We start from the raw sequence: 23482 nt of genomic DNA, 5'->3' as shown, positions 1-23482 counted from the left end.
AGTGTAGAGGGTCAGCAAGACTGCAGCTGGACCCTTCTTTTAGACCTGTTTTGTCAAGTGTACAGCCTGCCATGCTGTTGGTCCTGCATTACTAGTAGTATTGATATGAATGCAAAAAATCGTTGTTACAAAGTCCTCCTTCTCCTGCATGCTCTGCAGGTGGCAGGTACCAGCCCTTGCCTAATCCAAACAGAGTATTTCCAACATGTGAGAACATGACATGGATAATCTCTTACTGTGTGCTACATGTGTGAAAGGGCAAATTCATTCAATGTCCTAACCTGACACTCAGGATATAGTTTGGAGTTAATATGGGAAAATGGATCTACAGAGCTCTTGTATTCTCATTGCCCAGGCTGCAAGTGTGTTTATTCTTTTGATGAGTGAAAAGTGTCTATTTGTGTATTTGAAGAAATGCACCCTGATTCACACAAAGGCAGCTCAGAATCGGTGATCCTGCCTGTATTTTAAAAACAACACTTCAAAGACGTCACAGTGTATCTTACCAGCTGTTATACCATGTAGAAGAAGAAGAATTTGAAAATGCAACCAAACCAATGATCTTTAGAAATCAAGACTTTATAGTCTAACAGTGGTATAGCTGTTAGTGTTAAAAAAAATGCATGAATTGAAAAATCATGACCATCATAATCTAAAGTTAAATTGAATTTTGGATTTTGAGGGTTGTGACACCCCATCTTGATAGATAATCTAAAGTTACAGTTCAGTAAATGGAAACTGCAGCATTGTTTTTCTGTCTTATACTTCGCCATCCTAAAAAGTCCTATGCAGCATATTCACTGAGTACCAATTCACAATATAACAAGACCGGGTCTGTAATTTTCCATTTTATTGGTACAGGTCTCAGTGTGGCTGAATGAATATTTAATATGAGCCTTTAAATCCCAAATGTCTGATGTTCTGTGCTGCCGTTTCTCCCCAACCATCTCAGCTCACATGGTTCACATTTGAATATGGACTGTGTACACTGAGCCGTGGGCCACAGCTGGAATGTGGACCATGTGGACTGCTGGGTGGGACCAGGACTGTTCACCAATCACAACTCAGGGCTTACAGCAGATGTTGATGTCTATAACACACTGTTAAAGAGTCTATAACACACTGATCCTTGTAGTATTTGGGGAAAACTTGGTTCATTTACTTTCAGGCAACTCTTAATTCAAAACCTGTGCCATTCATTTAATTTCAGGCCAATAATTAGACATTCCTCAGATTTCAGGGCTATAATTAAGTTATTATAATTCAGAGTAAATGTCCTGTGTCTCTTGGGGAGTTTAGTTGATTAATTTAAGTTGCACCAAAATATTGCCACCTGAAATGAGCAGTTCAGAAAAATGACTCACATCTGTCACTGTGGTTTCTGTTATATAAGCTTTTATAGTCGTCCAATTAGCTGCCAGCTCTCTGAATGTACAGAAGAACCAACCACAGTCGTGATCTCTTAATATGAACATGCCCGTCAAATTAAATAGGACCCTGAGTAGCAAATAAAACTAAATGACATTTTATATTCTGCATGAGTCAGAAATTTTTACATCAAAATCTGTGTATTATGTAATTCGGTTGGTCTGTTGCATGTCTGTCCATCCTGGCAGAATGATCCCTCCTCAGTGGCTCTTCCTGAGGTTTCTTCCATTTTTTCCCTGTTAAAGAGCGTTTTTTTCCTCCCCATGTCAAGGACTGTCTAAGCGAAGGATGTTGAGGGTTTCCCCTATCGCGTGTGCACGTCGGCGTGGATATTTTCCCTGATTAACAGCTATTCAAACCACTTTGCTTGTATCCTGCTACGGCTACGTTGTCAGTTCATTAAGTCTGTTCAAAAGTGTGTGACAGTGATCCCTTTTCATCCTGTCTCTAACTGATCAGATGCAACAAGTGCTGCATAAACCTCTATCAGTTAGGGACCGTCAATAACGTTAATAACACGTCAGACTATTGCATCACAGTCTGTCTCATCACACGCTCTGTGTCCACACTGAATCGATTTGAATCTGCAGTTCTGTGACAGAAGATGATTTAACTGACTTGATCAATAGTTTCATTGTGTTGAGGATATTACACAGCTGTCAGACCACACGGGCGCTCCCTCTGTCTGACTGCTGTGACCCAGAGTCTGCATCACACTCATCAAAACTACTGGAAAGACTCTCTGTCTGCTCAGCGTGTTTTAGTGATGATTGGATCTTTAGTTGCTTAAAAAATAGATTATTATTACAGTGTGGACTGCAAATTTTTTATTTGTTTTATTTCCTCACTGGGAGAAAAAACAAGTGGCAGTGTGTCACTCTGGTGTGCTCCAGCAGCACATCTGTGCTTAATCAAACCGTATTCAGGGTGGAAAATTAGGATAAATCGGCAGCAAAATGCAGATAAAATATGAGGGTTACTGGTCAGTTTCAGACACAAAATACTGATGATGATGATGATGATGATGATGATGATGATGAGGGTGAATTTGAACATTTAACTGTCAGTGGTTGGTAGATGTTCACATTTTAGTTAATTTAGCATCTCGGGACACTGATCAGCCATTTGTTGTGAATCAAACTGGAGATGTAACCACTCAAATAAAAGATGGGAGAGCACTCGCTCCTACATTTGTAACTTTTAAACAGAAAACATGTTTTATATTGTTATATTTAGATGTTTCCTACTGGAAATGACATACAGTATAACCAGTAGCAAGCAGCTTGGTATCAGAATTTAAAAATTTTAGCAGCTCCCTGCTGATCTCCCTCCTCCTGACACCTTATTTAGGTTTCTCTTGTTAAATAAGAAGGTAGCGTGTGCATAAATCGTCGTCTCAACTTCTTGAGTCCCCTGTAAATAGAAATGGGGCAGGCGAAGTTCTGCTCAAATCGCTTGCAGCCAGTTTGGACATACTGATAGAGAACAATGCATTTTGTCAGCTCGCACACATTGCATGCAATTAGGAGAAGGTGCTATGGTTGCTCATGTCTAATTGGGTTATTCTACAGAAATATTGGATTAGAAAATGACTGCAGTTTTTTCAATAGCTTCCATGTCATGTGACTCAGTGTACAAATCAATATTGAATTGTATAACTACACTGGACAAACAGGACACAGCTCTTTTTATGCTTCTTCTTCTTTTTTATATTAATATATCAAGCTCAGTGCTATTTTGTCTTTTTTCTCTCCAGTTTCTTTGTCTGCCCTCAAGTTGCAAAGCAAAAAGCGAAATAGTTATTTATTTTCACTTAAGTGCAGGATGTTCCCAAACTGTGTATGACACACGTGCCACAGACTTTCTCTAAACTTTGCCACCTTTGTCTCAAAAAGGTCCATGAAAACCCCTGTGTTCAGATTTTAAAGCCTCCTGAGCTAATTTGTAAATTGGGGCTGTATAAGTAAATTTTAACTTGACTTGAAATGATAAAAAATATTATAAGAAAGTGTCAAATAATGTTCAGCTAAAACATTTTGATGTTGTTGGCAATAGCAGTACCGCCTGGTGAGCTTGTTCTGCTTTGTTTTGACGTCTCCCGAGGGTTATGGGATAAAACTCTAAGAACTTTCTCAGTTCATTTGATTCTCGCAGGATCAAAGGAGTTAAGCTGGATGATTTTCCCCAATGACATTATGGTGAGGCTCACTGCCATGTTCCATGCTGCGTTCTGTGAATCAAAACTACTGGCACAAAGTGGATATCAGACACTTACTAAATCCACTCATACACAAACTGAGACGAGTGCATGCACGTACGCACACATTAGAACATCCTTATGCGTGCTCCTTTTCCAACATCTGGTTCTGCCATTCCTTTGTTTACATGTTTTGATTTTTTTCCTGCAAGACTAAATTGCAGCTTGTTTCATAGATGAGACAGTTGGCTCGCAAAAAAAATCACAATGTCCTTTTCTCAGGAGAGCTATCAACAAAAAGGAAAATCATAGATGACAGCAATGTGAAAATACTGGAAATAAACTAAAATGGAAAAATAAATATAGATTAGAAAATAGGAGGGTGTGATTTTGGCTAAGTTACGTGTTGATGTAAGAGATTATGAGGATGACATCACCAGACTGGCATAATTTATGACAATTCTCTGATCCAATTTCTCACATCGGAGGAATGATTTAATAAAAATAAAATCTGATGATTAAGTGTTAACCTCGAGACCAGTGATACTTGCAGCCCACAGGCCAAATCTTGCCCCAGATCGGGTGTCTGGTTTCTAATTCACAAGGAAAATAAATTTATTCACACTGTTTTTCCCAGGAAAGAGGGAAGGATGTGCCAGTTTTGTATGATGGGATAAATAGTAACAGAGAGACGGCTGAGCTTTGTGTCACGGCCATTCAGCCTGTGCAAAATGCACTTTGATCAGATGACTTTTTTTTCTTTTTTAGGCGTAACAAGATGTAAGAAGCTGTTGTTTCATGATCATGAAGCAGTTTTTAGACATTTTTTCAGGCTGTAAATGTTTATAAATGGCGTAGCTTGTGATAAAATGATCAACGGTATTTCCATAATAGAGTAATGTTTCTTAAAGGACAAAGCAACTGAATACCTCTGACCTCACCCTTCCCTTCTGAGTGTGTAGGAGAATCTATGATGGATGTGAAACTTGCGAAAGGCCATATCCAGAGCCAGCGTTTGGTTTGTCCATTCTGGACTCCTGCTTAAACATGGTGGTGCAACCTAGTGGCCTCTGTAGAAGAGGACCCACACCCTCTGTAGATGTAAACGGCTCATTCTGGTGATGAAATCGCAGCAGTTTTTATTTTCAGATGATTATACACTAATGAAAACATACTAATCCATTTTTGCCATATTTTGCCAGTAATTCACCCTAAATCGTACACACTGGACCTTTAAATTCCATTATTAAAATGAGCATGATGATGTTATTCATACATTTCTGAATGCTTTGTCTGATGCTCCAGCTGATTAAATCCTACAGAAGCTTCCCTTGTTTGCAGGACTGCTTTAATCTAAGCATCTAAAAGATTTAAACTCACCGAGGAACTGCTTTAACACGGCACATACTACATTAAACTTTGCAAGTTCAAGTAAATTACGTTCCCCTTCTGTTGTTTTTTACCCTGCCAACTTGTGAAGGAAAGTGTTGCAGTCAATTTAAGACCAGCATGCGATCTTGAGTCACATTACAGTCATTACAGACTTCGTTTAAATGGACAGGGGCCTCCTTTGACGGCGGTGGAGCTGCAGCGGTGGTGGGCTCATCATCACTGCTGCTCATCATTAGTGCCACAGCCAACTCATTAGCTGTAAAATAGGGTGGCAGGCCGTCAAGAAGACAGGGTCAACTAATGATGACACGTGATGACCTGCAACTGCTTACCTCATGCCACAGCTGTTCAAACGTCAAAACTTGCCGCTCCTCGAGTCAACGTTTTCGGAACGACATCTGGTCCAGACGCTGTCAGCTTCGGTGAAATATTTTAATCTGCGTGTTCCACTGCCTTTTTTCTTGTACCTCCCATCATCTCTGCATTCAGCAGAGAGCAGAGTGACTTCCGTTTTCTTAGCCACAAATATTACTCACAAATTTGGGGGAAAGTTTTTTGCCACCCACCTTGTTGAACCTGAACATAGCATGAACTTCATGTCCTCAGTGTTGTCTTTGCTTCGGTCTGTGCTCTGATTTCCATCCCCTCTACGTTGGGCTTAAGTATACACTCTGTGGTGTGCGGGACATTGCGTCGTGTGTGTATGTGTGTGAGTGTGTGTTCAGAGTTGGGTTTTTGAGAGTAGCCACATGCAAACTAAAAGCTGTCAGCCTGGAGGTTTCAACTCTGATTTGGGCAGCTTGTGCTGAGTGTGTCTGTCTAAGGGCAGAGCAGATCAGACATAGAGGAAGGAGGAGACAGGAGGATGAGGACAGGAGAGGAAAGTCTGAAGCATGAACTTTTCCTTAAGCACAGACATTTTTAGACTTCTAATTATTCCTTCCAGAACAGTTTTTAAGACTTTTTGGGCATATCCACTCAAAGTTATTCAAGACAAGTTTGTAAGTCAGGTATCAAGTCTGTCAGAGTGACTCGAGAGGAAAATTCTGTGTCTCCATAACCCAAGACTAGCACTGTTGTGTCCTGCATTATCTTTTTTCTAGGGCTTATTCCTATGAAGAAAAACTATTTTAGGCTCAAGTTTGCCAGTTAAATTTGAGATATGCGACCGAAAAGACAGATCACGATCTTGCCAGATTTCCAAGTAGCTGTACTGTTTGACACGGTCACTGTTTACATTGTTATTTTACTGGCATTCAGTACCAGTTTCAGGTCAGCCAGAGCTCACTGGATGGAGTTTAAAGCAGTCAGTAAATATGAGAGAGCTTGTCTGTTCGAGGGTGATATATACGGTGAGTGTGGCTGTGTGAGGCCTGTTTGTGGCTGCATTACAGTACGACACTAAAGCAAAAACATTCCAGTCCAGTTTTTAATTAAAAGAATAGTTTGACATTTGGGTAATACGTATGTTCATGGTTGCCAAGCGTTAGATAAGAGGATTGATACCAATCTCTTGTCTGAACAGTAAATACAAACGTATACAGTAGCTTGAGCCAGCAGCTGGTTAGCTTGGCAAGGAGTATAGACTGGAAATGGGGGGAAAACCTGGCTGGCTCTGTAACAAAATCCAATTCCCAGCACCTCTAAAGTTCCCTATTTAACACTCGTCACTTAAATCCACACCAAAGCGAAATGTAAAAGCAACATTTTGTGGTTTTCTGGTTTTATTTTAAATATGTGTTGTATTATTTATTGGTGTGGACCAATAGCTTCTTGACATTTTTACTGATTGGAGCGACCCCCTTCTAGTCTCACTCAAGTCCAGGTCTACAGCTCTAATCCAAACATCATCATTATCTCTGTGTATCTCTTCTACCCTGTGCCCATGCTCCTCCCTCCATGCCCCTCCTCCCCTTCCTCTCCTGCCCTCCTTGGAGATGTTTTAATAGAGCCAGAACAAACACGGGGTGAGGGGAAAAAGTCTCGCCTGCCAAAATTAGACCCCCAACTTTCTCCATCTCTCTCTTTCTTTCTCTGTACGCTGCCACACGTCCTTCGTTTGCTGGAGGAAGAAAAAAAAAGAGTGCGATGGAGACGGCGGGAGAGAGAAGGGAGTGAAAGAAAAACAGTGTTAGCACGGGAGGAGGAGGAGGAGGAGGATGGTACCATTAACACCCGCGGTTGCATGTTGTTCTTTGATTCCCGGGTTCTGTGGGGTCGGCGGCATTCAGGTGCGATTAGCTGTGTGGAGGCGACGGGAGGTTTAGCTGCACGCTCAGATCAGAGGCAGTTCATAACTCCTAACTGAGGCCTGCGTGCAAACTGCAGGCTGAAACTGTCCATGAGGCAATTACACACTCTCTTCTTCATCTTTCTTTTCTTTATGTCTGTATTTTGTTTTTCCTAGATTTTTTTTTTTTGCACTTAAATTATTTGGTTGGATTAATTAGATCTTCATCAGGAATGTTAGGCAGGCAGGACTGAAACTGAACAACAAATTACTTTTCTCTCAAACTATTATTTTGGAGTGCTTAGGATAATATGTCTTTTAAGCTGTGCCTCGATTACCCCACACTGGACTTAACTGTCTTCAGGCTAGTTAGTATGGATGGAGATAATTCTAGAAACAGAGCCCAAAACCCCCATCTGGACAGAGATCTTTTTTTTTTTTTTTGGAAACAAAAGAGAAATGTTTAAGTGTGGATGTAGCCTCATGGCCTTTAGCTCATTGTTTTGGTTTTACCGCCCACAAATTTACTGTTCTGGCTCAGCCTCACTGCTCATATAGCACCTTAGTGCTGTGTGAAACCAAAATCAGAGCTACAAAGAGGGTGAATATTGGACTTAAATTCACCAGCTATCCAGAAACATAACTCTAAATGAATGCTAATGTTGCTTCTCAATGTATAAATCGGTAATGTGATATGATATGTCATTGTTTATTTCTGCTGCTTCCAAGTAGCCAAAAAATAATGTGTTAACTTCATTATTTCAAAATACAGTTGTTTTTATATTTCTAAAAGGTTGACTTACTGCGTATCTAGGTTTTTTAATCTGACAGCAGCAATAAACTGACTTTATGCAACATGGCAGCTGATCTCACAGGCTCTGTCTGTGTTTATAATAGAGGGGTTTTCTCCCTGTTTGAAATGATTAATACCACTACAGCCTGGCTGTCAAGCCTGTTTAAATTTCTCAAAATTTTCCCCACCACTTTTCTCTCAGCACTGGCAAAAAAAAAAGCAATTACAAAAATAGCAGCTTTTTTTTTTTTTTTTTTCTACTTTTCCCTCCACCGTGCCTCTCTGCTCTCTCCTCTGTCCACTCTGTACTGGAGAATAAAGAGCACGCTTTTAACAAAGAACAGATTCGCACTACCGTGTTTTTCCTGGCTTCTTTTTTGGTCCATGCTCTGACCCTTCTTGCTCTTTGCTTATCCTCAATCTTCCTGTCATTTGCTTCAGCGTATCCCCCTTTTTAAAAAAGGAGATGGTTGACAGTATTTGCTGAAAGATGTGCTCGGCTGTTCTTCTCTTCATCATTCTCCTTCAAACATGAAAAGACCCTAAGTTAACAATATTTTACTCTTTATTTCTCAATTCAAACCAGTGTTGACTGTAAATCCAACAAACACACATGCCTGATTAAATTTATGTGTATATTTTTATGTCTATATGTACTCTACAGCCACATCTGTAATACACTAAGGCCTTTATTTACCTTTTGTAAGTTTGCAATTAATTTGCCAGTTGAGATCTTGTTTGGGTGTAACTCGACCACTCAGAATGATTTCTCTAATCAGGTGTGTTTAGCTGTGATCCAGTATAAACACACACACACACGGTATAACCTTTCCTGCAACTTGTGTGCCTATGTATATCCTGTATCTGTGTGTGCGTGTGACGAGAAACCAACCAACACACCGCGGATGGCTCTGTAATTAGCCAGCTGTCAACACACTGGATTAAATTGACCTCAGAGTTGACTTGACAAGGACCGTGAGGCCCGTGCTGCCGTCAGCCCACTGGCTATCCAATTATACAGCTGAAGCATCAAAGAGTTAAAAACGAAAGGGTAATTTGACTTAACATAGACAGGACTGTAGGGTGTGCGTCTCACCCACAGCGCTGCGCAGGTTGATTGACAAATTAGTTTAAGGAAGTAGTTTCCAAAATGTGTAATGAATTGAAGATGTCACACTAAGTCGCTCTTGAAGCGTGCTGAGGCTTGTTCAAAGGTATTTAGCCCTAAAATATGTGTGTACAGTAATCATAGTAGATTTATTGATACCCTGAAACATTTTTTCTCTCCTCCTTTCTGCTCTGCAGCAGCAGCTGTTGTGGAGGGCTTGTATTTACTATGTCTGTGTAATCAGCAGCTGATTTATTAAGACGTCAGGTAATTACACAATCGGTGCCCTCGGGGTCTAGGAGGATAAAAGCGTGCCGTCACGAGATTATATCTGGCAAAGATCAGCAAAGCATCCAAAATCCTCATTAATGAAGTAACCACATGTCAAAGCATTTACTTAAGCTGCAATTAAGCTCTTAACTGAGATAATTATTTAAATGATCTATTACAGATATTTTGCTCTCAGCTATATCTCACATCAAACCTCTTAACTGACAGGCAAATCAACAAACTGACTGATCAACCAGCTGACTTCGGTATTTACATGCCCTGCTGCTTGTGTGGCATAAATGCAAGTCACCACAAAGTAAATGTCTTATTAATGTAGTGCATTATTAGCTTAATTAGCACACAGCACAGCTCCCTGTTCGCTGCTCTTGCCTGATTGCACAGTATCAGCTATTGTCACATGTATTGTGTTCATATATTATTGTCTGTGTTTTTTTTTTATATTCAGTGTAGCTCCTGCCGTCTTCTTTGTGGTGCCTTCACTTTTTATCTGCTGTCTTTCTATAAAATAAAAGTTTCCCAACCACATCCTGGTTTATATACCTGCACCTCATAATCACCTGCTAATTTAGAGATTGACAATTTTTCACACAAAATCCACCCTGACAAGTTGCAAGTACTTTTGTAAATCCACAGGAATGTGCAGTCTACCATACTGATTGTATTTCTGTCTTTTCCCATGATCCCTGTGACATTTTGGGAAATAGACTCATTCACTCATTTTTGTCAAAGGTTGGATGAGAAGATACGTCTTTGACTTTTAGCTAGACTTTCTATTAGAGGAACTGCAGTTTTTGGCACTTTCGTGTCTGCTTCATTTTTCAGCCCCAGCAGGGACGGTCTTGTTTGTTTAATCCATTCAAAGACTTAAATATAAAAACAACCACTGGTTGCCTGGTAACCTCACACTGGCGACAAGACTCCAAGACGTCCAGCACATAAGCTCACATAAACGTTTTTACACTTTATGTATGGATTGCATATAACATATTCATTTCAAATCTTGACAGGTGCTCGTAAATTTTGTTACTTTTGGACAGAGCCAGACTATTTGATTCCCACTGTTTCCCGTCTTGATGTTAAAAGCTGAGCCAACTGGCTTTTGAGGGTAGCTTCATAATTAGCGTACAGATATGAGTCATATCTTCTCATCTTACTCTGTCAGCAAGAAAGCTGATAAGTGCATTCCCCAAAATCTTGAACTATTGATTACATGCATAAACATGAAATTGAGAGATGCACTTCTTTTGTAACAACTTAGAAGGCAAACTGCAGTACAGTGTTGGTGTTCCTGTTTGATAAATTACATGACTTTTCCTACTGTAGGTGCAGGATCTGAAATGAGGCCAAAATGTTTAATGTGTTGCTGAACGTCCTGCTCAAGGACACTTAAGCCAGAGGGATATGTAGGTTTAAACCCAGGTTTAAAAACCAGTCTGTCCTCTCCCTCTGCCCTCAGCATACAGACTGTGCTGTTTTTAGTCACAATAGGCTCTTAACTCGGACTGTGAACTCATGTGTGCTGTATTGAGAAACTCTGGATTTTTGGTTTCACTTCTCCTCACCTCAGTGCCAGTGTCAACACTGCTGTGGTTCTCAGATGCTGGCCAGGATTGATGATGATTTGCTCCCCACCACAAGCATCGCACCCATTCAGACTGAGGGGATGACAGGCCACTCAATTTTTGGATGCACTATGCCTGTGCCACTTCAGCACTCCACATCAGACTAACGCAGGGGGTTCTGCTAAACTTATTTCAATTTGGGATCCGATTTAAAAAATAAGTATTTCATCCTGGAACCCTGTGAGACACTATTCAGACGTGCCAACAACAGCCTCTGTACCAGTGGAGAGTCTCAACCCTTAGTTTGCCCAAGAGTAAGAGCTAAAGCTGCTGCTGTATTCCCAAATTCCTCAGTAGCCCTGTTGACTGCCAAACATGGAAAATGGATTAAACTATCTTGGCTAAAGGTAAAAAAGGGCATTCTGTCAGTGTTTTGCATTCACTTGTGGATGTGTTTTCAGTTGTGTTTTTGTGATCCATTGTAAATTGTATAAATAATGCAAAGAAAGACGACATCACAGTCACAAAAGTGACGCAATGCAAAAGAAGGCTTCGTGGGGCCCCATTTTCCTTGTTTTCTTTCCTCCAGCCCACTACACCCCCACCCTCTAAACTTGGCATGAGGAACTAAGGCAGTGGAGTTGCAACGGTTAGTCGACTAATTAATCGGTTGAAGAGAAGATTACCATTTTGATAACTGATCAATCAGTCAAGTCAAAAATTTGAAGCAGTTGCTGGCTACAGCTCCTCAAACATAAGGATTTGCTGCCTTTGTCATTTAAGACAGTAAAGATCTTTAGGTTTCAGACTGGACAAAAGAAGCAATACATTTTGGACTCTATAATCATGGTATTAAATTTTCTTACTGATTAATCTCTATTATAGACATAAACCAACAGCATTCAGGTACAAAGAACTTAAATACTTATGCTAATTTCCTCCATCATCCATGATGATATGCCCACACCGGTAGACAAGGAAAAAAAAGCCAGCCTACTGAGACTTTCTTCACCTCTGTCCTCTGTTCCTTTGCACGTCCGGAGTAGACTGCAGTTTTTTTTTTCTGCTGTCTCGAAAGGCTTTTACGGCCACGCAGGCACACATTTGCACTCTTGCAGCTCTACATAAAACACAAAGAAGTGCACACGCAGTCACAAACCCTATCTCTCACACATGTTTAGTTAAGTCCTCGGTGGGTCTTAATTGCCGTCTTGTTGTGGATTCTTTTTAGCGCAGTGCTGATTGATTGGGGATCAGGGCCCTAATATGGCTCATCAGGGACGGGCCCTTTGACATGGCCTGGTCCCAGGGCGCCGGCACTGTTTGAAACCAGAGACCCCACCACAGCCCCCTCTCACAAGCCTGGATGCCTCTCTGCTAAATGTTGCCCAGGACAGGAGGCTTCACACACACACACACACGCAGGCATGAACACACACACAAAGGACTGTCATGATGTGTAGCCGCCTTTAACCATTAGAGCAATTTACATTATTAGGCGTTAGTAAGGGTACATGTCTGACTTAACACACTTTACCACACACAACGAGTTTCATACACAACTCATTATGAACACGGCTTTCACACTCAGCCTGGACAGGGCCCACTTCCTGTTTCCTGTTTCCCAGAATCCCCTGTGTCTGTCTGTTGGTGATCCTGTTGGCAGGTCTGGTCAAGGTCAGGTCTGGTAAAGTCTGTGCTTTAAGAAAGTGTGTGTGTGTTTTTGCGAATCACGGTTTTCTCCCTCAGGGTTACAAGGCATAGATGGGGTATGTGGGGTTTCCCTGAACTTTGCCCTAAACCTCCCATGAACACACACACACACACACACACACACACACACACACACACACACACACACACACACACACACACACACACACTCCTGCAAAGAAAATGAAACACACACACGCAGACACATATGCACAGAAAGTGTTCTGTCTTTGGTGGTGTTGGAGTGTGTGTGTGAGAGAAACAGAGGGTGGCACAGTGTTACCTTGAGTATTTTGAGGTATAAATAGAGGCTTTTGTTTTCAGTTTGGACTTGTAACCTGCGAGCCTGAGCCAGGAGATATTTACTCATTTGTAAAGCTTAACAGGATCAATGCAGTTTGATGGAGAGTGTTGGTAAACCGATTGGATTTGTATTTATTGGTCCTGGCACCTTTCGAATTGCACGCATATGACCAGAGGACATTTTGGCCTGTGATGAAGCAGAACATCAGTGCTCTATATTTAGCTCCTACCTCTTCTTCAGAGAAAGTTCTTACCAGGAAGATATTTGGATGCCAAGTTCAGTCAAGAAATGAAGACAGATGTGATACGTAATGGTAGAGATTACAAGCATCTTGTTTTACAACTCGATTAAACAATGAAAATGGGATAAAGACAGATATTATCATACAGACAGACACACACCAACATAAAAATGAATAATATATAAATTATATATCTTATAAATAATATATTTAAGTCTTAAATTATACAGGATTCCTTGAGTTTTACCACTGAGACTATGAGAGACTGTGAGATTATGTCGTCATCATTTGTAGGGGTGGGGAAAAAAATAAATTCCCTGAAGTGTTGTGATTCTTATTTTTATGATTCCTGCCATTCCCACTGACGCACTAATGGAAATTAGCATTGCTAATATTATGATAATAATAATATGATTATATTACAATCAGAATATTATATTACAATATGATTATATTGTTATAATTGATATTATTTTTCCAAACATATCAATTTGACTTTATATGCTTAACATAAATTTGTGCTCATATTTTCAGGCATATGTTTCCTCTTCTCTGTGGAAATGAACTAATATCTGCAGACTTCACATTCACACGTTTGCTCAATCTGTTACTCTGGCTTCAACACTCCACGTCAGCCAACTACAGCAGCCTGAAAGGTTCAAAACTCAAAATTCACGGTTTCAAAGTTCAGTTTCAATGAGATGGATGTTAATTTAACGGCTTGCATTGTGCTGTGTGAAGTTTTTAGGGGCTTTTTTTCATTTTGGCCTAACATCTTGTATTATTTATTATTTCTTGATGAGCTTGATGTGTCCCTTTTTAAGTCCCATATTCACAGACAAACTTGTCCTTAACACAGTCAGTTTATTTTATCTGTATGTAGGCATCCTGGGGCGGCACTTCACCATGTACTGTACTTACACTGTTATTAGTGTCAAAGGGATATTGAACTTCACTTCTTGTCATTTCCCCTCTTGACAAATCTAATAAAGTCTGTGGAACAAGGCCAAAATACTCTTACAATGGCCTGAAAGTGAACTGTGTGGACGGGGCAAGGATCAGTTTGAACAGTCTCGGGCTGCCAGTAGTCGTTGACAGTGAAATAATTTGTAAAAGGTAGCAGATTACATTTGGGCATTCTAGACGCTTGTATTCACCCCTAAATTCTGCCCCCAGATATGTTTTTGTAAAGATAAAATCATTTTCATATGCAAAAATATCAGTTGTCAGTGTAACCTGAATTGGTCCCTTAAGGCCAGTGTGTGTGTGGGCTCTCCTGGTCAGCCAGCCTGTTAAACAGCAGCGCGGCCACAGGGACAGATCAAATGATGGAGATAAAGGACGAGACAAAGGAGGTGGTTTGTGTGTGTGTGTTAATGTTACACTTCAGTATAATTTTCTTGACTGTTCTCTCCATTTTTACTGGATAAAGTACCTAACATGACACTTCAAACTGAATTGCCAAATCAGTAAAGTTTGTAGCACATGAAACCAGAGATTCACGACTTGACTCGAGTCAGACTCGAGTTGCATATTTGTGGACATGAAACTTGCTTGACCAACACTTGAAAGATTAGACTTGACTTTGACTTGGTATTCATAACTTGAGACTTAACTTAGACTTGAAAGAAACTGACTAAAAAGATTGAAGTTAATTCTCATGTTTAATCTAGGGCTGCATGGTCTATAAAAGAAAAATAGTGAAAAATGTCCATCCCAGTTTTTCAAAGTCAAAGCTGATGTCTTTAAATGTCTTGCTTTGTCAGTCTAAACACCTAAGAAATGATAAATGATTTCAATGATAAACAAACAAAGAAGAGTGGGAAATCTCCATGTGAGAGGCCGTGAACAACATTTCATTTTACTTCCCCGACATGGCATTTTACTAAATCCAACATCTGCAGCTCAAAAATCAGTGACACAACCATCATAGCGTCCAACTTCATCTGTCCCCACAAAAAACACAAGGAAAGGTGAATTCATGTGAATGCGTCTTCTTAAATAACTATTTTGGCTGATCATAGAATCAATTATGCATTTTATTCAGAAGACATTGTAATGTAAAAGACATCATGTCCTGATGTATTTAGGAATAGCTCGGACAGATCCTACTGACTCTCCTTTTAAGACTTGCTTGTGACTTGCACCTCCCCCTCTGCAAGGAACAACAAAGAGTATTTTTCTTGGTATGTAATGATGATAATAGATTTAGTTTGCATTGTCATCTGTCCTGTTTCTCCTTTTCCCCCGATCAATTTGCAGCTGTTTTTGTTTCCACTTTGAGACGCCTGTAGGCGGGAAGTTCACATGAACTCACAGAAGAACACGAATCACATAAACACATACATATAGACCATGTTGTAAATATGGCTGACAACCCTGAGAGTGTGTGCGTCTGGCTGTTACACCAACTGAATAATGTGTTGGTTCTTTGTTTTTAAGAGTGCAGGCGCCTGTAAATTATCTTCTATTGGAACACCAGGAGCTGTGTCCTCTCTAAAAGAGCAGGACCTCCAGCTAAGCGACGGTGTTTGTGTAATGTATATGTGCGTGTGGCCCACATGTTATTTTATCCATTCGTTGATAACTGTCAAGGTGTTTATTTTAGTCTTTTCTGTGAGTTTTGGCAAAGGTTTAACCTCTCAAAGTACAACTTGTTGCATCTTCATCGAGCAGTATCCCTATTATTTTTCCCATTAAACCCAGAAACCTCAGACAACATGCCTAAACTCCCTGAATGTCGGATGTGGGTTTTATGTGTAGGCAGAGAAAGCAATAACTGTAGCGATCCATATAGAAGGGGAAGAAGTTTTCCCTTCAAGAAAAAAAAAATAACATGTGTATAAGTCATAAGTAGTCAGCAGCAAGTCATCAGTCCTGCAGCTGCATTGCATTCTGGTAATGAGGCTTTTGTCAAGGGATGAAATCATGACTGGAGAGAAACGAGCTGATTTTTAGAGACTTTCATTGGACAGCGACATACAGTACAAAGCATACTGTCTTGTATCATCTGTTATTTAACAGCTTTGTTTAACTGTGTGAATGTATTAAGGTGGATGTATCCTTTAACTAGGCTTAAGCCATTTGTGTTTGTTTTCTGCTTCCAACAGACACCTTTGACGGCAGAGTGTGTAAAGAGGGATTATTTATGGGCTCCACAGTGTGACAGCGTTTTCCTTCCCGACAATTCGTGCCTTTAGTGACTCTTAATCGCTCTCATCAAGGATTATTCCACTTTCCTCAGGAAGCCGTGCTTGTGTGTTCAAACGTGTGCGTTCTTGTTCCTTAAGCACCGTCAGTAGCCAGTCAGCCAAAACATGTGTCCTCCTGTCTGTTTTAAGTGTCTGCCTTTGTGTGTTCAGATTGGGATCTGTGATCTTTGCAATAAGCTGTCGTAAATCATGCGGGAAACTGTGTGTGCCTGTGTGTACGTGGGTGTGTGTCTGTGCGCAGAGGTTGGGGGGGTTACATGCTGTCTAAATCACAGAAGTAGCTTTGCTCTCGGCTATCTCTTTCCCCCTGTTCTTTCTTTTGTGCCCTCTTTGCTTTTCCTGTTATTATTATTTCCACACGGATGTTTCGAGGCAGCCTGGAGTCAAGTCGAGGAATGCTATTAAGAAAAACTAAAGGCAGGAATTTTTACAGCAGCAAAAATGGAAAACAGGGATGAAGTTTGTAGTACTGCTCCAAGAAAAAAAAACTTTATATAAATAGATCATGAGCTGCTATATTTGTGACTCTCCTTTGTCAGCATTGATCAGTACCTGTGTCATTAGTCATGTTTTCATTAACTAGAGGTGAGAATCTTTCGGAATTTCATTATTCAGTTTGATTCTGATTCTTTGGTGTATGATTTGGTTCAGACACTTGTTCCAGTTCCCGTTTCTAACAAATGAGCTCTGTCCCGTTCAGGGTTCTTGGAGCCCTGGTGCCATCCAGTGAACTACCACACATTTTTGCCAGTTTAGAGAGGATCCATTTTAATCAAGGATGTCATCAACAGAGTGCATTGAACGGTGCACAGCAACCTATAAAATATGACAAGCCCTCTTTGGTTCCCAAGAAAAACCTGCTATTTTTTGGTTCTAGCTGGGAACCAACTTTTCAGATTCCAAAACACTTTTGGGGGAAATGCTCAGAATGGTTCAAAATTAGGTGCTTGAGCCGGAACGGGGTCAGTTCCATGTTGGTGAAATAGGCCATTTACTGGTGTCCCAATTCCACTGAAATACAAAATGAAAGGTGGTTTTGGTCTTTTTCAAAAAAGAGTAAATACACTTAATGGGAGATGGACTCATCTTTTCCAATTAAGTTCTGGTGCGGCTGACATTTAATCACATGACTGATCAGCTGTTTCCGCTCTGAGAGAAGAGGAAGAACCTGTTTATGCTGCTGGCGTCGACTGTCCCATGAAAGAATAATAACAACTTGACCAAATGAACAAAGACTTTTTCTTCTTGTTTTAGCTTTATTGGCTGTCGGCAAAAAAATGTTTGCAACCTCTATCTCTTCTACTATGTTTTTTTTTTTTTTTTTATGTAGCCTGCACTGCCAACTTCTGATGATTTATGTTTAGGGAGACCTGGTTTATTTGCTCCAAACCAGCTGATAAAAACGTGCTTAATTCACATTTTTATGATATTTCAAAAGCTTGCTTCAAATTCACTTGATGACAATTATATGGTAACCCTACAATTGTTGTTTGGTCTTCAGCTTATAGGGTGTAAGTTAATAAAAGCACAGCAAGGAAAGAAAAATAGATGTTTTTGGGACAAGGATGTTTTGGGTCAGACACACACATACTACATTGTTCAAAAGTAGTCGGACTTCATGCCCAGAGCTCCTAACTGTTTCCAGTCCTCAGTCTCCTTCTTTTCCTCAATTATCTCTCAAACTCTCATTCTTCTCACAATTTTTCCCCCTGACTTAACGTTTCTGTCCCTCCTCTCTGTCCCACATTTTTTGTACTTTCCCTTTCTCTCCCTTCTCTATCTATCTGTCAATCTTATTTGTTTTCAGGGATCTCTACAACCAGTGGGTCAGTGATTAGTCAAACAAATCTGCCCGCCCCCTCCACATGTCCCCTCTAACACACCTTCTTGGGTCCTATTAATGGACTGTCTAACCCCTGTGCTCCGTGTGTTTGTGTGTGTATGTGTCTATCTAAACACCACTGGGTTTATGTTAGGTTTTAGGAGACATATTACCCCTCCTGTCCTGCTAATTGACAGACTGATTGACACCCTCACTCCCTGAACCCTCCCCCGACCTGGACCTCTGATACCCTGCAGTCCTCCGGGGGAAGTGATGTCACCGGTTCAAGAGCATCGCGTGGAGTGACGGGTTTGATGTCGGGTCCTTTCCCGCATGTCAAATCACCACATATGTGTTAACCCTGTTATTAAAACTCTTCAGCATCATCCACAGTCATGACTTTCAGCTTGTGAGGGCAAAGACTGGGCCTTGCAACAAATACTTCAGTCCAACATCAAACACCAGCATCTACTGTATGTCTGGGACTCATTCTTTGAACTATTTAGATAAGATTGGCATCCAAGTTACAGCCAGTAAAATGTTAACATAAATACATGTTTACTTTCTATCTCAAATCAAGAGTATTTCAACCATAGCCAGTTTCATAAAAGCTTTAATTGTTAGTAAAAAAAATAGCGCCTGCTACGTCTTTTCTGAGAAAATTCCTCAGACTCATTGGAAATCATGCATTTTACAAAAACAATTGCTCGTTTTAAATAAGTGCAAGAACTACCATGACTGTAAGCTATGTTCAAATTGACCATAAAAAATATGTAAAAATGCAGACCCCTCATTCATTTGAATGAGCCTGGTCTGTCAGTGCAGGGGTCTTCAGCAAAAATAGCACAGGGAAAGTCAAACCATGACCCCCATCAGCACTTTGTCACACATAAATGGTTAATACGGTCGATTGCCAGTGTCTAAAAATACATATATGACTGGTTGAAAGTAGCAGCAACAGGCGCACCAGACATTATGTTTAGGAAAAGATCATGATTTGGGTTGGGTTATGATACATAAGTCACTGACAGAAGTCACATGACAGGTTGACTTTTGCAGCCAAATTGTATCCGTGCACCCGTTTTCTGGTGAGAACCTTTGCCTGTACTGCAACCTAATTATCATTCTTCAAGGCTCTGCATTGGCCAATTAAATACATAATGGCACTAGAGTTGTCACAATATCAGATTTTTATGTTTCAGTACAATACTAGTATAAAAACTGATACTCAATACCTCTTTCAGTGCCATGACAAGAAGAAAAAAATAGCCTGGGCGCACAAAATGGAAGATTTTTTTTTTTTTTTTGGAACACAGTGCTGGTATAGAAAAAGTCACTGAACAGTGTCAGACGTGGAGTGTTTTGGCACCTGATGAGTCTTCAAACTCATACATTTTATTACGGAAGCTGGACTTCCACAATCACATTTTTATCAGTCTCACTGGTACCTAAAGCATCCTGCCTCCACCAGTCCCGCCGCTTTTTTACCACAAGTTTTCATTCTGAATGTCCACTGAAAGACCATGTTCTGTCCAACAATAGCACTGTTTCTGGCATAAGGAAAAAACCCAGAGCAGTTGTCTTGTGGCCATAACAATGAACCTGGCTCAACATTTGCTGCAATACTGTAGCCCTGCACTGCATCGGCCAATCAAATACATGCAAGTATTCATTCCAGGTAGATAACTTTGTAATTAAGGCTTAGTTCACATGGCAGGTCTTAATGCTCAATTCTGATTTTTTACGCAGATAGGATTTTTTTGTTTGGCAGTTCACATTACTTTTTAAATGTGACCTGTATTTGACCAACATTGATTCTCATGTGAACAGCCCAGAACAGACCCGCATTCGCAGAAGAACAATAACAAAGACGTCAGGACATCACGCGCAGCACACTGTTTATAGTGTTGTGCAGAGAAATGCACCCCTGCCTTGAAATGCACCCCCTTATGTCACTCTGTTCGAAATCTACTATCGCAGCCAAACGAATTGGGAAAACTCTTAACATTTTAACGTAATTATTTCTGAAGGGAATGGAAAAGAAGAGCATCGGCTATTTACACTATTTAAAAAAAATGTAAATATCCATTTTCTTAGCAACAACGGGTGCACAATTGTGACGATTGTCACTCAGTCGCTCTAGAGTGACGTAAAAGTCGCATTAAACACGACATGACTGTTCAGACGGCGGGCGCGTTGCAAAATATCAGACACATATCCGATATAGTACCACCTCTGATAGCGACCCAGGTCGGATTTTAAAACATCAGATGTCATGTGACTTGAGCTGTTCACACGGCCGTGAAAAAATCAGACCTGGGTCGCATGTAGGCAAAAAGATCGGATTTGGGTCGCATTTCACTGCCGTGTGAACTAAGCCTCTCTCTCCAGAGGACTAAAGGATTGCCACTGTGATAAAGTTTCATTTAATTGTAATATCCAGTCTCATGATATTACAAACTGCAGTGCAGTGTTTTGGTTTCTCATAAGCCTTCATACTCATAGACATATTACTTAAACTGGACTTCCTGGATAGTCTTTCATCTTCTCAAGATTCCAGAGAATATCAGTGCAGCCCCTGACATTTTTTGAATGCAGGGTTGTTTTAAACCTGAGCAGACAAAGTGAAAAGGAAAAACAGCAAGACTACTTAGTGCCAAAAACCTTCCTATTCTGTAAAAACATGGTTTCTACAGTCTGTCAGATGTGCATTTTTTGAATATTTGAAATGAGAGGAACTTGCAAAAACTCAAATCCATCCGTGATGTCCTCTCCACATCATCTCTTATGTTTCTTCTCTCAGTCCACTCTGAATCTCTGCGTCCTTCTCTCCGACAGAAGCCTCTATTGTTGAAGTCAGTAGTAACACGAGGACTCAGGAGGGCTCCTTCTTTCTCCATTGTATCCTAATGCAGCATTGAGTTGCCCTCGCTACTCGCTGTTCATTCCCAGTGTGGTCACGGGCCACTGACAGCCACAGACCCCAGTCAACCTCAGCCTCTGGTGGCCATTTTGGCTCCCTGTCAGTGAGAGATCATTACACTGTGCAGCCACACACACATTCTACAATTCTCCTATGATAATTGAGTTACACTGCCAGTATAAAGGGTCCAACACATGAATCACTGCCCTACAGTTATTGTTGGCTGTTGCAAAATATCAGTATACAGTGTATTTCACCAGGATTTAACAGATAAAATGAAAAATGAGACTTCAGCAACATCCTGTATTAATGTTTTGCTAAGTACTCCAGTAATTCTGTGGTATCTTTTATTATTGTAAACAGGCTGAATAATGCAGAACAGATTTTGTTTTCTCATCTTCTTTTTCATCTGTGTCAGACTTACTTCCAGGGAGGAAATGCAGTCTCTTGAGTACAGCGACCACGCGATTGTCCATTGTTTTCTACCTCTCATCCTCTCTGCTCATCCATTCCTTTCCAGACCCACAAGTGTCTTTCATTTGTTATTGGACACCATCTAACACAAATACACATGTTCGCAAACACTCACTGAAAAGTCTCAAAGGTTTGTATCTCAGTGACTCACTGAGCTCAAGAACACGGTGAGAACCAACTGTGTTGGATGACATTTATTCATTGCATCACCGGATCTTACTTGACTCTTAAGTCTCTGGCCATCCATTGGTTTCCGTCGTTGACATAAATGACAGATGGATGACACATCCCACTTCCTATGAGTCTACACAGTAGTGACCAGTGTTTGAGCTGTGTTTTCGAGTATCCCGCCCATGCAACAAGTTAACTCAATCGTGAACAAAGGTCAACTGTTAATTGTAACTAATTAAATTTTATTTAACTATTTAATTAAAACCAAACTAATCAGAAAAAAATGAGCACTTAAACAAACATCAGTGTGGTAAGAACTACCTGAAATGACAGAAACCATCTTTAGAAATCCTTTGACATGTATTTTATTTGACATCTAGACCCTTATAGCTCAGCTGATTGACTGTGCATCCCATGTACTGAGGCTTTGCAGTGGGTCTGGTTCAATTCCAGCCAGCGGCCCTATACTTCCCTTTCTTGTCTCTCTACAGCTGTCCCGCCACACTAAAGGCAAAAGTCAGAAAAAATACTTAAAACAAACACTGACTTGGTCCCTTAAACCATACTTCTGATCTTACTAAAGGATTGAATAGTGTCCTCAAATTTCAAAATTCTCTGAGCTCATTGTGTTGTTTCAGAAGTCACCACAGTTTGGGATTCAGGGGTTGTTGTTGCTCTCTAAAACAAAAGCAGGGATTGTATGTTTGAGAAACACATATAAACACACATAATAGCACAAATTGAGGGACATCCCCAATCACGATACACGAGCTGTGACCTCATGCTGCCGGCAGCTCATCTCCTTTTCACTCAGCACCCGCAGCAGCTCCTGGAAGCAAAACCCTGAAATCTAAAATGTCATCAGGATCCGCCCCTCGCCTCCTTACCCTCAAATCCCATCCTTTCTAGACCCCCCCCCCCCCCCCCCCCCCAACAAAAAGCGTTGAGTTTCACATCCCCTTAACCCCAAAGCTCAACACAAACCCATCATCCCAGCCCACAGCTTGTTGGTGAGAAATACCCAAGTTTACATGCTGAAAGCCTAGAGATCAAAACATGATATATAGAACCAACAATTAAAACTTCAGCAAGGAGAGGCTGGTTTATTCTAGAGTAAACAGAGCGTGAGCTACAGTAGTAGTCCCACACTATCTCAGGTGTTTCTGAAGGTATTTAAATGTATTTTTGAACATGCAAAATGTTTGAATCTTTAACAAATGGCAAAAATGTTGACTTAAGAAAGTAATGCACTCAAAATACCTGAAGGATTAGTAGTTTTTCATAATGCTCAACAGTCTGAACCTCATAATTTCCTTTTGATGCTTAGGATTAAGGTGCTCTGTATCTTTTTGATCTTTCAGATGCATGCATACACTCATATCCAGCAAGTCCAGCAGTGGGGTTGGGATAGATTACACACGGACTATGAAGCAAAAGAAAGAAGTAAAGATGCTTTACTGTAACATAAACCAACTATTTTTTGTCAAAAACCTCATATTTTGGTATTGCTGAGTTGTCTGAGCCTCGCGTTGAGAGAGAGAGGTGGAAGGAATGAAAATGCTGATGGAGCGTTTTGACTGATTACGAGTGTTCAAGGAATCCAGTCTTGTCTTAAGTACCA

General features: G+C 40.5%; 1 protein-coding gene across 1 annotated transcript in view; it reads left to right on the top strand.

Moving 5' to 3' along the window:
• The window catches only part of ror1 (receptor tyrosine kinase-like orphan receptor 1), a 167596-nt gene that overhangs the window by 123171 nt on the left and 20943 nt on the right, over window positions 1-23482 (top strand). The window lies entirely within an intron of this gene.

The sequence above is a fragment of the Lutjanus erythropterus genome, chromosome 7, assembly GCF_056507025.1.
Source record: "Lutjanus erythropterus isolate fLutEry1 chromosome 7, fLutEry1.hap2, whole genome shotgun sequence".
NCBI lineage: Eukaryota > Metazoa > Chordata > Actinopteri > Lutjaniformes > Lutjanidae > Lutjanus > Lutjanus erythropterus.
The sequence above is the reverse complement of the archived record's forward strand: the minus strand, read 5'-3'. Positions and strand labels throughout refer to the sequence as shown.